Raw genomic sequence first — 15,411 nt, 5'->3', positions numbered from 1 at the left:
AGGTGCAGCTCTTTAACTTACCTAAAAGGGAGGGCGGAGAGAAGACAAGGAAGGTGAATGAGGTGTTCCAATGTGAAATGCCGGAAACACAGAAACACAGACGACACACAACAAGAGGTGGCAATCTATTCATTAATTGCATTTAATCAATGAGCTCATTATCACTCATGCATTGTCCAACAGGTGTTGAAATAATGGGATTAAAAGGGGAGATCCCTTCAGAAAGACAGAAACAATAGCAAAGACAAAAAACACTTTTGGAATCTGCTTTTAGTCAACACATAAGGAAAGGGTGCACCGGTCCTGGAAATACTGCAATACCAGGTCAATGCGTGGAGTGGACAGAGCAAGCTCTATTTCCATCTCCCTGTTCTAAAAATCCATTTAATATATGGTCCCCAGATAGGGGACGTATCAGATATTAAACTGATAAGAACAGATACTACACTTGATCTTAGCCAAAAGGCCGAGAAGCGATAACCCGAACGGGCCGCGCGTTGCCCGAGCCTGCCCGATACTGCTGTTCAGCCCTTGCAGCGATTCAGCCTACTTCTAGGCAATTCCATGGGGCCCTGCAGGCTCACACACTCACAGCTACACGGGAGGTGAATAAAGGCCGGAGAGGAAGCCAGACAGGATTTGCTTCTTTTGCTTGCACCACAATGCAGTGCTGAAAGAGGAGGAATCTACATAAAAACGCCTTCCTGGCAACGCCCAAATGCCCTGCTGCCATGCAGATAAACACTGGCAGCGGCAGCAAGTGCATGCCCACAGCCACCCCTTGTTCCTTCACACCTTGTATCAGCTGTAATCCAGTCCAGTCCAGTGCTGCCTGCTGAGCAGCACTGACCAACACTGCCTGGGCCCAGGCTTTTATCTCTGAGGCCCCATTATGATGTCAGAAAGCTGGCTCTGGAATCCTGAGGGCTCCACTATGACACGTGCAAAGTTCCGTCTGAACTTTATATAAGACGGTGAGGCTCAGTCAGTCACTCAGTGTTGCCTGAGAGGGCAACACTGCAACAGCCGGCCGCCAGGCTGTCTTTTTTTTGCACAGCTAGTTGCCTCCAGGAGGCCACAAGAGGGAGACAAGGGACTGCAAAATGGAAAATAGGCATCCACCAACTTTACAGACAACTTCTCCTTGCTCCTACAACCTCCATCCTTGCACAGTTTGTTATTCTTCTAGGTAACATAGTAACAAATCCAAATTTCTGCTCTCTTTGTAGGCAAGCAAGGCTTTGTTGCAACTGCAATTCTTACTTCTTCTTGAAATGTAGGGACGACAGTACATTCCATCACATCCATCTAGTGTACACAGGTAGGTCCATTGTGGCGGGCAGGCGAGCGGGCGGGCTGCTTTATTGGCTGTTTGCTGTTCCCCTACTCCACTCCACTATTTGACTGTTGTGCTGCATCAATCAATCAATCAATCAATCAATCAATCAATCAATCAATCAATCAATCAATCAATCAGTGGCTGGCTCAGGTGCAGCTCTTTAACTTACCTAAAAGGGAGGGCGGAGAGAAGACAAGGAAGGTGAATGAGGTGTTCCAATGTGAAATGCCGGAAACACAGAAACACAGACGACACACAACAAGAGGTGGCAATCTATTCATTAATTGCATTTAATCAATGAGCTCATTATCACTCATGCATTGTCCAACAGGTGTTGAAATAATGGGATTAAAAGGGGAGATCCCTTCAGAAAGACAGAAACAATAGCAAAGACAAAAAACACTTTTGGAATCTGCTTTTAGTCAACACATAAGGAAAGGGTGCACCGGTCCTGGAAATACTGCAATACCAGGTCAATGCGTGGAGTGGACAGAGCAAGCTCTATTTCCATCTCCCTGTTCTAAAAATCCATTTAATATATGGTCCCCAGATAGGGGACGTATCAGATATTAAACTGATAAGAACAGATACTACACTTGATCTTAGCCAAAAGGCCGAGAAGCGATAACCCGAACGGGCCGCGTGTTGTCCGAGCCTGCCCGATACTGCTGTTCAGCCCTTGCAGCGATTCAGCCTACTTCTAGGCAATTCCATGGGGCCCTGCAGGCTCACACACTCACAGCTACACGGGAGGTGAATAAAGGCCGGAGAGGAAGCCAGACAGGATTTGCTTCTTTTGCTTGCACCACAATGCAGTGCTGAAAGAGGAGGAATCTACATAAAAACGCCTTCCTGGCAACGCCCAAATGCCCTGCTGCCATGCAGATAAACACTGGCAGCGGCAGCAAGTGCATGCCCACAGCCACCCCTTGTTCCTTCACACCTTGTATCAGCTGTAATCCAGTCCAGTCCAGTGCTGCCTGCTGAGCAGCACTGACCAACACTGCCTGGGCCCAGGCTTTTATCTCTGAGGCCCCATTATGATGTCAGAAAGCTGGCTCTGGAATCCTGAGGGCTCCACTATGACACGTGCAAAGTTCCGTCTGAACTTTATATAAGACGGTGAGGCTCAGTCAGTCACTCAGTGTTGCCTGAGAGGGCAACACTGCAACAGCCGACCGCCAGGCTGTCTTTTTTTTGCACAGCTAGTTGCCTCCAGGAGGCCACAAGAGGGAGACAAGGGACTGCAAAATGGAAAATAGGCATCCACCAACTTTACAGACAACTTCTCCTTGCTCCTACAACCTCCATCCTTGCACAGTTTGTTATTCTTCTAGGTAACATAGTAACAAATCCAAATTGCTGCTCTCTTTGTAGGCAAGCAAGGCTTTGTTGCAACTGCAATTCTTACTTCTTCTTGAAATGTAGGGACGACAGTACATTCCATCACATCCATCTAGTGTACACAGGTAGGTCCATTGTGGCGGGCAGGCGAGCGGGCGGGCTGCTTTATTGGCTGTTTGCTGTTCCCCTACTCCACTCCACTATTTGACTGTTGTGCTGCATCAATCAATCAATCAATCAATCAATCAATCAATCAATCAATCAATCAATCAATCAGTGGCTGGCTCAGGTGCAGCTCTTTAACTTACCTAAAAGGGAGGGCGGAGAGAAGACAAGGAAGGTGAATGAGGTGTTCCAATGTGAAATGCCGGAAACACAGAAACACAGACGACACACAACAAGAGGTGGCAATCTATTCATTAATTGCATTTAATCAATGAGCTCATTATCACTCATGCATTGTCCAACAGGTGTTGAAATAATGGGATTAAAAGGGGAGATCCCTTCAGAAAGACAGAAACAATAGCAAAGACAAAAAACACTTTTGGAATCTGCTTTTAGTCAACACATAAGGAAAGGGTGCACCGGTCCTGGAAATACTGCAATACCAGGTCAATGCGTGGAGTGGACAGAGCAAGCTCTATTTCCATCTCCCTGTTCTAAAAATCCATTTAATATATGGTCCCCAGATAGGGGACGTATCAGATATTAAACTGATAAGAACAGATACTACACTTGATCTTAGCCAAAAGGCCGAGAAGCGATAACCCGAACGGGCCGCGCGTTGCCCGAGCCTGCCCGATACTGCTGTTCAGCCCTTGCAGCGATTCAGCCTACTTCTAGGCAATTCCATGGGGCCCTGCAGGCTCACACACTCACAGCTACACGGGAGGTGAATAAAGGCCGGAGAGGAAGCCAGACAGGATTTGCTTCTTTTGCTTGCACCACAATGCAGTGCTGAAAGAGGAGGAATCTACATAAAAACGCCTTCCTGGCAACGCCCAAATGCCCTGCTGCCATGCAGATAAACACTGGCAGCGGCAGCAAGTGCATGCCCACAGCCACCCCTTGTTCCTTCACACCTTGTATCAGCTGTAATCCAGTCCAGTCCAGTGCTGCCTGCTGAGCAGCACTGACCAACACTGCCTGGGCCCAGGCTTTTATCTCTGAGGCCCCATTATGATGTCAGAAAGCTGGCTCTGGAATCCTGAGGGCTCCACTATGACACGTGCAAAGTTCCGTCTGAACTTTATATAAGACGGTGAGGCTCAGTCAGTCACTCAGTGTTGCCTGAGAGGGCAACACTGCAACAGCCGGCCGCCAGGCTGTCTTTTTTTTGCACAGCTAGTTGCCTCCAGGAGGCCACAAGAGGGAGACAAGGGACTGCAAAATGGAAAATAGGCATCCACCAACTTTACAGACAACTTCTCCTTGCTCCTACAACCTCCATCCTTGCACAGTTTGTTATTCTTCTAGGTAACATAGTAACAAATCCAAATTTCTGCTCTCTTTGTAGGCAAGCAAGGCTTTGTTGCAACTGCAATTCTTACTTCTTCTTGAAATGTAGGGACGACAGTACATTCCATCACATCCATCTAGTGTACACAGGTAGGTCCATTGTGGCGGGCAGGCGAGCGGGCGGGCTGCTTTATTGGCTGTTTGCTGTTCCCCTACTCCACTCCACTATTTGACTGTTGTGCTGCATCAATCAATCAATCAATCAATCAATCAATCAATCAATCAATCAATCAATCAATCAGTGGCTGGCTCAGGTGCAGCTCTTTAACTTACCTAAAAGGGAGGGCGGAGAGAAGACAAGGAAGGTGAATGAGGTGTTCCAATGTGAAATGCCGGAAACACAGAAACACAGACGACACACAACAAGAGGTGGCAATCTATTCATTAATTGCATTTAATCAATGAGCTCATTATCACTCATGCATTGTCCAACAGGTGTTGAAATAATGGGATTAAAAGGGGAGATCCCTTCAGAAAGACAGAAACAATAGCAAAGACAAAAAACACTTTTGGAATCTGCTTTTAGTCAACACATAAGGAAAGGGTGCACCGGTCCTGGAAATACTGCAATACCAGGTCAATGCGTGGAGTGGACAGAGCAAGCTCTATTTCCATCTCCCTGTTCTAAAAATCCATTTAATATATGGTCCCCAGATAGGGGACGTATCAGATATTAAACTGATAAGAACAGATACTACACTTGATCTTAGCCAAAAGGCCGAGAAGCGATAACCCGAACGGGCCGCGTGTTGTCCGAGCCTGCCCGATACTGCTGTTCAGCCCTTGCAGCGATTCAGCCTACTTCTAGGCAATTCCATGGGGCCCTGCAGGCTCACACACTCACAGCTACACGGGAGGTGAATAAAGGCCGGAGAGGAAGCCAGACAGGATTTGCTTCTTTTGCTTGCACCACAATGCAGTGCTGAAAGAGGAGGAATCTACATAAAAACGCCTTCCTGGCAACGCCCAAATGCCCTGCTGCCATGCAGATAAACACTGGCAGCGGCAGCAAGTGCATGCCCACAGCCACCCCTTGTTCCTTCACACCTTGTATCAGCTGTAATCCAGTCCAGTCCAGTGCTGCCTGCTGAGCAGCACTGACCAACACTGCCTGGGCCCAGGCTTTTATCTCTGAGGCCCCATTATGATGTCAGAAAGCTGGCTCTGGAATCCTGAGGGCTCCACTATGACACGTGCAAAGTTCCGTCTGAACTTTATATAAGACGGTGAGGCTCAGTCAGTCACTCAGTGTTGCCTGAGAGGGCAACACTGCAACAGCCGACCGCCAGGCTGTCTTTTTTTTGCACAGCTAGTTGCCTCCAGGAGGCCACAAGAGGGAGACAAGGGACTGCAAAATGGAAAATAGGCATCCACCAACTTTACAGACAACTTCTCCTTGCTCCTACAACCTCCATCCTTGCACAGTTTGTTATTCTTCTAGGTAACATAGTAACAAATCCAAATTGCTGCTCTCTTTGTAGGCAAGCAAGGCTTTGTTGCAACTGCAATTCTTACTTCTTCTTGAAATGTAGGGACGACAGTACATTCCATCACATCCATCTAGTGTACACAGGTAGGTCCATTGTGGCGGGCAGGCGAGCGGGCGGGCTGCTTTATTGGCTGTTTGCTGTTCCCCTACTCCACTCCACTATTTGACTGTTGTGCTGCATCAATCAATCAATCAATCAATCAATCAATCAATCAATCAATCAATCAATCAGTGGCTGGCTCAGGTGCAGCTCTTTAACTTACCTAAAAGGGAGGGCGGAGAGAAGACAAGGAAGGTGAATGAGGTGTTCCAATGTGAAATGCCGGAAACACAGAAACACAGACGACACACAACAAGAGGTGGCAATCTATTCATTAATTGCATTTAATCAATGAGCTCATTATCACTCATGCATTGTCCAACAGGTGTTGAAATAATGGGATTAAAAGGGGAGATCCCTTCAGAAAGACAGAAACAATAGCAAAGACAAAAAACACTTTTGGAATCTGCTTTTAGTCAACACATAAGGAAAGGGTGCACCGGTCCTGGAAATACTGCAATACCAGGTCAATGCGTGGAGTGGACAGAGCAAGCTCTATTTCCATCTCCCTGTTCTAAAAATCCATTTAATATATGGTCCCCAGATAGGGGACGTATCAGATATTAAACTGATAAGAACAGATACTACACTTGATCTTAGCCAAAAGGCCGAGAAGCGATAACCCGAACGGGCCGCGCGTTGCCCGAGCCTGCCCGATACTGCTGTTCAGCCCTTGCAGCGATTCAGCCTACTTCTAGGCAATTCCATGGGGCCCTGCAGGCTCACACACTCACAGCTACACGGGAGGTGAATAAAGGCCGGAGAGGAAGCCAGACAGGATTTGCTTCTTTTGCTTGCACCACAATGCAGTGCTGAAAGAGGAGGAATCTACATAAAAACGCCTTCCTGGCAACGCCCAAATGCCCTGCTGCCATGCAGATAAACACTGGCAGCGGCAGCAAGTGCATGCCCACAGCCACCCCTTGTTCCTTCACACCTTGTATCAGCTGTAATCCAGTCCAGTCCAGTGCTGCCTGCTGAGCAGCACTGACCAACACTGCCTGGGCCCAGGCTTTTATCTCTGAGGCCCCATTATGATGTCAGAAAGCTGGCTCTGGAATCCTGAGGGCTCCACTATGACACGTGCAAAGTTCCGTCTGAACTTTATATAAGACGGTGAGGCTCAGTCAGTCACTCAGTGTTGCCTGAGAGGGCAACACTGCAACAGCCGGCCGCCAGGCTGTCTTTTTTTTGCACAGCTAGTTGCCTCCAGGAGGCCACAAGAGGGAGACAAGGGACTGCAAAATGGAAAATAGGCATCCACCAACTTTACAGACAACTTCTCCTTGCTCCTACAACCTCCATCCTTGCACAGTTTGTTATTCTTCTAGGTAACATAGTAACAAATCCAAATTGCTGCTCTCTTTGTAGGCAAGCAAGGCTTTGTTGCAACTGCAATTCTTACTTCTTCTTGAAATGTAGGGACGACAGTACATTCCATCACATCCATCTAGTGTACACAGGTAGGTCCATTGTGGCGGGCAGGCGAGCGGGCGGGCTGCTTTATTGGCTGTTTGCTGTTCCCCTACTCCACTCCACTATTTGACTGTTGTGCTGCAATCAATCAATCAATCAATCAATCAATCAATCAATCAATCAATCAATCAATCAGTGGCTGGCTCAGGTGCAGCTCTTTAACTTACCTAAAAGGGAGGGCGGAGAGAAGACAAGGAAGGTGAATGAGGTGTTCCAATGTGAAATGCCGGAAACACAGAAACACAGACGACACACAACAAGAGGTGGCAATCTATTCATTAATTGCATTTAATCAATGAGCTCATTATCACTCATGCATTGTCCAACAGGTGTTGAAATAATGGGATTAAAAGGGGAGATCCCTTCAGAAAGACAGAAACAATAGCAAAGACAAAAAACACTTTTGGAATCTGCTTTTAGTCAACACATAAGGAAAGGGTGCACCGGTCCTGGAAATACTGCAATACCAGGTCAATGCGTGGAGTGGACAGAGCAAGCTCTATTTCCATCTCCCTGTTCTAAAAATCCATTTAATATATGGTCCCCAGATAGGGGACGTATCAGATATTAAACTGATAAGAACAGATACTACACTTGATCTTAGCCAAAAGGCCGAGAAGCGATAACCCGAACGGGCCGCGCGTTGCCCGAGCCTGCCCGATACTGCTGTTCAGCCCTTGCAGCGATTCAGCCTACTTCTAGGCAATTCCATGGGGCCCTGCAGGCTCACACACTCACAGCTACACGGGACGGGAGGTGAATAAAGGCCGGAGAGGAAGCCAGACAGGATTTGCTTCTTTTGCTTGCACCACAATGCAGTGCTGAAAGAGGAGGAATCTACATAAAAACGCCTTCCTGGCAACGCCCAAATGCCCTGCTGCCATGCAGATAAACACTGGCAGCGGCAGCAAGTGCATGCCCACAGCCACCCCTTGTTCCTTCACACCTTGTATCAGCTGTAATCCAGTCCAGTCCAGTGCTGCCTGCTGAGCAGCACTGACCAACACTGCCTGGGCCCAGGCTTTTATCTCTGAGGCCCCATTATGATGTCAGAAAGCTGGCTCTGGAATCCTGAGGGCTCCACTATGACACGTGCAAAGTTCCGTCTGAACTTTATATAAGACGGTGAGGCTCAGTCAGTCACTCAGTGTTGCCTGAGAGGGCAACACTGCAACAGCCGGCCGCCAGGCTGTCTTTTTTTTGCACAGCTAGTTGCCTCCAGGAGGCCACAAGAGGGAGACAAGGGACTGCAAAATGGAAAATAGGCATCCACCAACTTTACAGACAACTTCTCCTTGCTCCTACAACCTCCATCCTTGCACAGTTTGTTATTCTTCTAGGTAACATAGTAACAAATCCAAATTGCTGCTCTCTTTGTAGGCAAGCAAGGCTTTGTTGCAACTGCAATTCTTACTTCTTCTTGAAATGTAGGGACGACAGTACATTCCATCACATCCATCTAGTGTACACAGGTAGGTCCATTGTGGCGGGCAGGCGAGCGGGCGGGCTGCTTTATTGGCTGTTTGCTGTTCCCCTACTCCACTCCACTATTTGACTGTTGTGCTGCATCAATCAATCAATCAATCAATCAATCAATCAATCAATCAATCAGTGGCTGGCTCAGGTGCAGCTCTTTAACTTACCTAAAAGGGAGGGCGGAGAGAAGACAAGGAAGGTGAATGAGGTGTTCCAATGTGAAATGCCGGAAACACAGAAACACAGACGACACACAACAAGAGGTGGCAATCTATTCATTAATTGCATTTAATCAATGAGCTCATTATCACTCATGCATTGTCCAACAGGTGTTGAAATAATGGGATTAAAAGGGGAGATCCCTTCAGAAAGACAGAAACAATAGCAAAGACAAAAAACACTTTTGGAATCTGCTTTTAGTCAACACATAAGGAAAGGGTGCACCGGTCCTGGAAATACTGCAATACCAGGTCAATGCGTGGAGTGGACAGAGCAAGCTCTATTTCCATCTCCCTGTTCTAAAAATCCATTTAATATATGGTCCCCAGATAGGGGACGTATCAGATATTAAACTGATAAGAACAGATACTACACTTGATCTTAGCCAAAAGGCCGAGAAGCGATAACCCGAACGGGCCGCGCGTTGCCCGAGCCTGCCCGATACTGCTGTTCAGCCCTTGCAGCGATTCAGCCTACTTCTAGGCAATTCCATGGGGCCCTGCAGGCTCACACACTCACAGCTACACGGGAGGTGAATAAAGGCCGGAGAGGAAGCCAGACAGGATTTGCTTCTTTTGCTTGCACCACAATGCAGTGCTGAAAGAGGAGGAATCTACATAAAAACGCCTTCCTGGCAACGCCCAAATGCCCTGCTGCCATGCAGATAAACACTGGCAGCGGCAGCAAGTGCATGCCCACAGCCACCCCTTGTTCCTTCACACCTTGTATCAGCTGTAATCCAGTCCAGTCCAGTGCTGCCTGCTGAGCAGCACTGACCAACACTGCCTGGGCCCAGGCTTTTATCTCTGAGGCCCCATTATGATGTCAGAAAGCTGGCTCTGGAATCCTGAGGGCTCCACTATGACACGTGCAAAGTTCCGTCTGAACTTTATATAAGACGGTGAGGCTCAGTCAGTCACTCAGTGTTGCCTGAGAGGGCAACACTGCAACAGCCGGCCGCCAGGCTGTCTTTTTTTTGCACAGCTAGTTGCCTCCAGGAGGCCACAAGAGGGAGACAAGGGACTGCAAAATGGAAAATAGGCATCCACCAACTTTACAGACAACTTCTCCTTGCTCCTACAACCTCCATCCTTGCACAGTTTGTTATTCTTCTAGGTAACATAGTAACAAATCCAAATTGCTGCTCTCTTTGTAGGCAAGCAAGGCTTTGTTGCAACTGCAATTCTTACTTCTTCTTGAAATGTAGGGACGACAGTACATTCCATCACATCCATCTAGTGTACACAGGTAGGTCCATTGTGGCGGGCAGGCGAGCGGGCGGGCTGCTTTATTGGCTGTTTGCTGTTCCCCTACTCCACTCCACTATTTGACTGTTGTGCTGCATCAATCAATCAATCAATCAATCAATCAATCAATCAATCAATCAATCAATCAATCAGTGGCTGGCTCAGGTGCAGCTCTTTAACTTACCTAAAAGGGAGGGCGGAGAGAAGACAAGGAAGGTGAATGAGGTGTTCCAATGTGAAATGCCGGAAACACAGAAACACAGACGACACACAACAAGAGGTGGCAATCTATTCATTAATTGCATTTAATCAATGAGCTCATTATCACTCATGCATTGTCCAACAGGTGTTGAAATAATGGGATTAAAAGGGGAGATCCCTTCAGAAAGACAGAAACAATAGCAAAGACAAAAAACACTTTTGGAATCTGCTTTTAGTCAACACATAAGGAAAGGGTGCACCGGTCCTGGAAATACTGCAATACCAGGTCAATGCGTGGAGTGGACAGAGCAAGCTCTATTTCCATCTCCCTGTTCTAAAAATCCATTTAATATATGGTCCCCAGATAGGGGACATATCAGATATTAAACTGATAAGAACAGATACTACACTTGATCTTAGCCAAAAGGCCGAGAAGCGATAACCCGAACGGGCCGCGCGTTGCCCGAGCCTGCCCGATACTGCTGTTCAGCCCTTGCAGCGATTCAGCCTACTTCTAGGCAATTCCATGGGGCCCTGCAGGCTCACACACTCACAGCTACACGGGAGGTGAATAAAGGCCGGAGAGGAAGCCAGACAGGATTTGCTTCTTTTGCTTGCACCACAATGCAGTGCTGAAAGAGGAGGAATCTACATAAAAACGCCTTCCTGGCAACGCCCAAATGCCCTGCTGCCATGCAGATAAACACTGGCAGCGGCAGCAAGTGCATGCCCACAGCCACCCCTTGTTCCTTCACACCTTGTATCAGCTGTAATCCAGTCCAGTCCAGTGCTGCCTGCTGAGCAGCACTGACCAACACTGCCTGGGCCCAGGCTTTTATCTCTGAGGCCCCATTATGATGTCAGAAAGCTGGCTCTGGAATCCTGAGGGCTCCACTATGACACGTGCAAAGTTCCGTCTGAACTTCATATAAGACGGTGAGGCTCAGTCAGTCACTCAGTGTTGCCTGAGAGGGCAACACTGCAACAGCCGGCCGCCAGGCTGTCTTTTTTTTGCACAGCTAGTTGCCTCCAGGAGGCCACAAGAGGGAGACAAGGGACTGCAAAATGGAAAATAGGCATCCACCAACTTTACAGACAACTTCTCCTTGCTCCTACAACCTCCATCCTTGCACAGTTTGTTATTCTTCTAGGTAACATAGTAACAAATCCAAATTGCTGCTCTCTTTGTAGGCAAGCAAGGCTTTGTTGCAACTGCAATTCTTACTTCTTCTTGAAATGTAGGGACGACAGTACATTCCATCACATCCATCTAGTGTACACAGGTAGGTCCATTGTGGCGGGCAGGCGAGCGGGTGGGCTGCTTTATTGGCTGTTTGCTGTTCCCCTACTCTACTCCACTATTTGACTGTTGTGCTGCATCAATCAATCAATCAATCAATCAATCAATCAATCAATCAATCAGTGGCTGGCTCAGGTGCAGCTCTTTAACTTACCTAAAAGGGAGGGCGGAGAGAAGACAAGGAAGGTGAATGAGGTGTTCCAATGTGAAATGCCGGAAACACAGAAACACAGACGACACACAACAAGAGGTGGCAATCTATTCATTAATTGCATTTAATCAATGAGCTCATTATCACTCATGCATTGTCCAACAGGTGTTGAAATAATGGGATTAAAAGGGGAGATCCCTTCAGAAAGACAGAAACAATAGCAAAGACAAAAAACACTTTTGGAATCTGCTTTTAGTCAACACATAAGGAAAGGGTGCACCGGTCCTGGAAATACTGCAATACCAGGTCAATGCGTGGAGTGGACAGAGCAAGCTCTATTTCCATCTCCCTGTTCTAAAAATCCATTTAATATATGGTCCCCAGATAGGGGACGTATCAGATATTAAACTGATAAGAACAGATACTACACTTGATCTTAGCCAAAAGGCCGAGAAGCGATAACCCGAACGGGCCGCGCGTTGCCCGAGCCTGCCCGATACTGCTGTTCAGCCCTTGCAGCGATTCAGCCTACTTCTAGGCAATTCCATGGGGCCCTGCAGGCTCACACACTCACAGCTACACGGGAGGTGAATAAAGGCCGGAGAGGAAGCCAGACAGGATTTGCTTCTTTTGCTTGCACCACAATGCAGTGCTGAAAGAGGAGGAATCTACATAAAAACGCCTTCCTGGCAACGCCCAAATGCCCTGCTGCCATGCAGATAAACACTGGCAGCGGCAGCAAGTGCATGCCCACAGCCACCCCTTGTTCCTTCACACCTTGTATCAGCTGTAATCCAGTCCAGTCCAGTGCTGCCTGCTGAGCAGCACTGACCAACACTGCCTGGGCCCAGGCTTTTATCTCTGAGGCCCCATTATGATGTCAGAAAGCTGGCTCTGGAATCCTGAGGGCTCCACTATGACACGTGCAAAGTTCCGTCTGAACTTTATATAAGACGGTGAGGCTCAGTCAGTCACTCAGTGTTGCCTGAGAGGGCAACACTGCAACAGCCGGCCGCCAGGCTGTCTTTTTTTTGCACAGCTAGTTGCCTCCAGGAGGCCACAAGAGGGAGACAAGGGACTGCAAAATGGAAAATAGGCATCCACCAACTTTACAGACAACTTCTCCTTGCTCCTACAACCTCCATCCTTGCACAGTTTGTTATTCTTCTAGGTAACATAGTAACAAATCCAAATTGCTGCTCTCTTTGTAGGCAAGCAAGGCTTTGTTGCAACTGCAATTCTTACTTCTTCTTGAAATGTAGGGACGACAGTACATTCCATCACATCCATCTAGTGTACACAGGTAGGTCCATTGTGGCGGGCAGGCGAGCGGGCGGGCTGCTTTATTGGCTGTTTGCTGTTCCCCTACTCCACTCCACTATTTGACTGTTGTGCTGCATCAATCAATCAATCAATCAATCAATCAATCAATCAATCAATCAGTGGCTGGCTCAGGTGCAGCTCTTTAACTTACCTAAAAGGGAGGGCGGAGAGAAGACAAGGAAGGTGAATGAGGTGTTCCAATGTGAAATGCCGGAAACACAGAAACACAGACGACACACAACAAGAGGTGGCAATCTATTCATTAATTGCATTTAATCAATGAGCTCATTATCACTCATGCATTGTCCAACAGGTGTTGAAATAATGGGATTAAAAGGGGAGATCCCTTCAGAAAGACAGAAACAATAGCAAAGACAAAAAACACTTTTGGAATCTGCTTTTAGTCAACACATAAGGAAAGGGTGGGTCCTGGAAATACTGCAATACCAGGTCAATGCGTGGAGTGGACAGGGCAAGCTCTATTTCCATCTCCCTGTTCTAAAAATCCATTTAATATATGGTCCCCAGATAGGGGACGTATCAGATATTAAACTGATAAGAACAGATACTACACTTGATCTTAGCCAAAAGGCCGAGAAGCGATAACCCGAACGGGCCGCGCGTTGCCCGAGCCTGCCCGATACTGCTGTTCAGCCCTTGCAGCGATTAAGCCTACTTCTAGGCAATTCCATGGGGCCCTGCAGGCTCACACACTCACAGCTACACGGGAGGTGAATAAAGGCCGGAGAGGAAGCCAGACAGGATTTGCTTCTTTTGCTTGCACCACAATGCAGTGCTGAAAGAGGAGGAATCTACATAAAAACGCCTTCCTGGCAACGCCCAAATGCCCTGCTGCCATGCAGATAAACACTGGCAGCGGCAGCAAGTGCATGCCCACAGCCACCCCTTGTTCCTTCACACCTTGTATCAGCTGTAATCCAGTCCAGTCCAGTGCTGCCTGCTGAGCAGCACTGACCAACACTGCCTGGGCCCAGGCTTTTATCTCTGAGGCCCCATTATGATGTCAGAAAGCTGGCTCTGGAATCCTGAGGGCTCCACTATGACACGTGCAAAGTTCCGTCTGAACTTTATATAAGACGGTGAGGCTCAGTCAGTCACTCAGTGTTGCCTGAGAGGGCAACACTGCAACAGCCGGCCGCCAGGCTGTCTTTTTTTTGCACAGCTAGTTGCCTCCAGGAGGCCACAAGAGGGAGACAAGGGACTGCAAAATGGAAAATAGGCATCCACCAACTTTACAGACAACTTCTCCTTGCTCCTACAACCTCCATCCTTGCACAGTTTGTTATTCTTCTAGGTAACATAGTAACAAATCCAAATTGCTGCTCTCTTTGTAGGCAAGCAAGGCTTTGTTGCAACTGCAATTCTTACTTCTTCTTGAAATGTAGGGACGACAGTACATTCCATCACATCCATCTAGTGTACACAGGTAGGTCCATTGTGGCGGGCAGGCGAGCGGGCGGGCTGCTTTATTGGCTGTTTGCTGTTCCCCTACTCCACTCCACTATTTGACTGTTGTGCTGCATCAATCAATCAATCAATCAATCAATCAATCAATCAATCAATCAATCAATCAATCAATCAGTGGCTGGCTCAGGTGCAGCTCTTTAACTTACCTAAAAGGGAGGGCGGAGAGAAGACAAGGAAGGTGAATGAGGTGTTCCAATGTGAAATGCCGGAAACACAGAAACACAGACGACACACAACAAGAGGTGGCAATCTATTCATTAATTGCATTTAATCAATGAGCTCATTATCACTCATGCATTGTCCAACAGGTGTTGAAATAATGGGATTAAAAGGGGAGATCCCTTCAGAAAGACAGAAACAATAGCAAAGACAAAAAACACTTTTGGAATCTGCTTTTAGTCAACACATAAGGAAAGGGTGCACCGGTCCTGGAAATACTGCAATACCAGGTCAATGCGTGGAGTGGACAGAGCAAGCTCTATTTCCATCTCCCTGTTCTAAAAATCCATTTAATATATGGTCCCCATATAGGGGACGTATCAGATATTAAACTGATAAGAACAGATACTACACTTGATCTTAGCCAAAAGGCCGAGAAGCGATAACCCGAACGGGCCGCGCGTTGCCCGAGCCTGCCCGATACTGCTGTTCAGCCCTTGCAGCGATTCAGCCTACTTCTAGGCAATTCCATGGGGCCCTGCAGGCTCACACACTCACAGCTACACGGGAGGTGAATAAAG

At 47.6% G+C, this 15,411-nt stretch overlaps 11 non-coding genes across 11 annotated transcripts; all 11 read right to left on the bottom strand.

Moving 5' to 3' along the window:
- Positions 1–287: 287 nt before the first annotated feature.
- Positions 288–478, bottom strand: LOC142687088 (U2 spliceosomal RNA). Its single transcript, XR_012856367.1, has one exon. It is a non-coding gene; the product is annotated as a U2 spliceosomal RNA (small nuclear RNA).
- A 1,296-nt stretch (positions 479–1,774) lies between these two features.
- Positions 1,775–1,965, bottom strand: LOC142687086 (U2 spliceosomal RNA). The gene has a single exon (XR_012856365.1). It is a non-coding gene; the product is annotated as a U2 spliceosomal RNA (small nuclear RNA).
- Positions 1,966–3,257: 1,292 nt separating this feature from the next.
- On the bottom strand, positions 3,258–3,448 carry LOC142687085 (U2 spliceosomal RNA). The gene has a single exon (XR_012856364.1). It is a non-coding gene; the product is annotated as a U2 spliceosomal RNA (small nuclear RNA).
- Positions 3,449–4,740: 1,292 nt separating this feature from the next.
- LOC142687083 (U2 spliceosomal RNA) lies at positions 4,741–4,931 on the bottom strand. Its single transcript, XR_012856363.1, has one exon. It is a non-coding gene; the product is annotated as a U2 spliceosomal RNA (small nuclear RNA).
- A 1,288-nt stretch (positions 4,932–6,219) lies between these two features.
- LOC142687082 (U2 spliceosomal RNA) lies at positions 6,220–6,410 on the bottom strand. The gene has a single exon (XR_012856362.1). It is a non-coding gene; the product is annotated as a U2 spliceosomal RNA (small nuclear RNA).
- A 1,289-nt stretch (positions 6,411–7,699) lies between these two features.
- LOC142687081 (U2 spliceosomal RNA) lies at positions 7,700–7,890 on the bottom strand. The gene has a single exon (XR_012856361.1). It is a non-coding gene; the product is annotated as a U2 spliceosomal RNA (small nuclear RNA).
- A 1,285-nt stretch (positions 7,891–9,175) lies between these two features.
- On the bottom strand, positions 9,176–9,366 carry LOC142687080 (U2 spliceosomal RNA). Its single transcript, XR_012856360.1, has one exon. It is a non-coding gene; the product is annotated as a U2 spliceosomal RNA (small nuclear RNA).
- Positions 9,367–10,658: 1,292 nt separating this feature from the next.
- On the bottom strand, positions 10,659–10,849 carry LOC142686738 (U2 spliceosomal RNA). The gene has a single exon (XR_012856050.1). It is a non-coding gene; the product is annotated as a U2 spliceosomal RNA (small nuclear RNA).
- A 1,280-nt stretch (positions 10,850–12,129) lies between these two features.
- Positions 12,130–12,320, bottom strand: LOC142687079 (U2 spliceosomal RNA). The gene has a single exon (XR_012856359.1). It is a non-coding gene; the product is annotated as a U2 spliceosomal RNA (small nuclear RNA).
- Positions 12,321–13,596: 1,276 nt separating this feature from the next.
- On the bottom strand, positions 13,597–13,787 carry LOC142687153 (U2 spliceosomal RNA). The gene has a single exon (XR_012856425.1). It is a non-coding gene; the product is annotated as a U2 spliceosomal RNA (small nuclear RNA).
- Positions 13,788–15,083: 1,296 nt separating this feature from the next.
- On the bottom strand, positions 15,084–15,274 carry LOC142687111 (U2 spliceosomal RNA). The gene has a single exon (XR_012856388.1). It is a non-coding gene; the product is annotated as a U2 spliceosomal RNA (small nuclear RNA).
- Positions 15,275–15,411: the final 137 nt, after the last annotated feature.

This window comes from Rhinoderma darwinii (genome assembly GCF_050947455.1).
Source record: "Rhinoderma darwinii isolate aRhiDar2 chromosome 5 unlocalized genomic scaffold, aRhiDar2.hap1 SUPER_5_unloc_19, whole genome shotgun sequence".
Classification (NCBI taxonomy): domain Eukaryota; kingdom Metazoa; phylum Chordata; class Amphibia; order Anura; family Rhinodermatidae; genus Rhinoderma; species Rhinoderma darwinii.
This window is presented reverse-complemented; position numbering and strand designations above follow the sequence as displayed.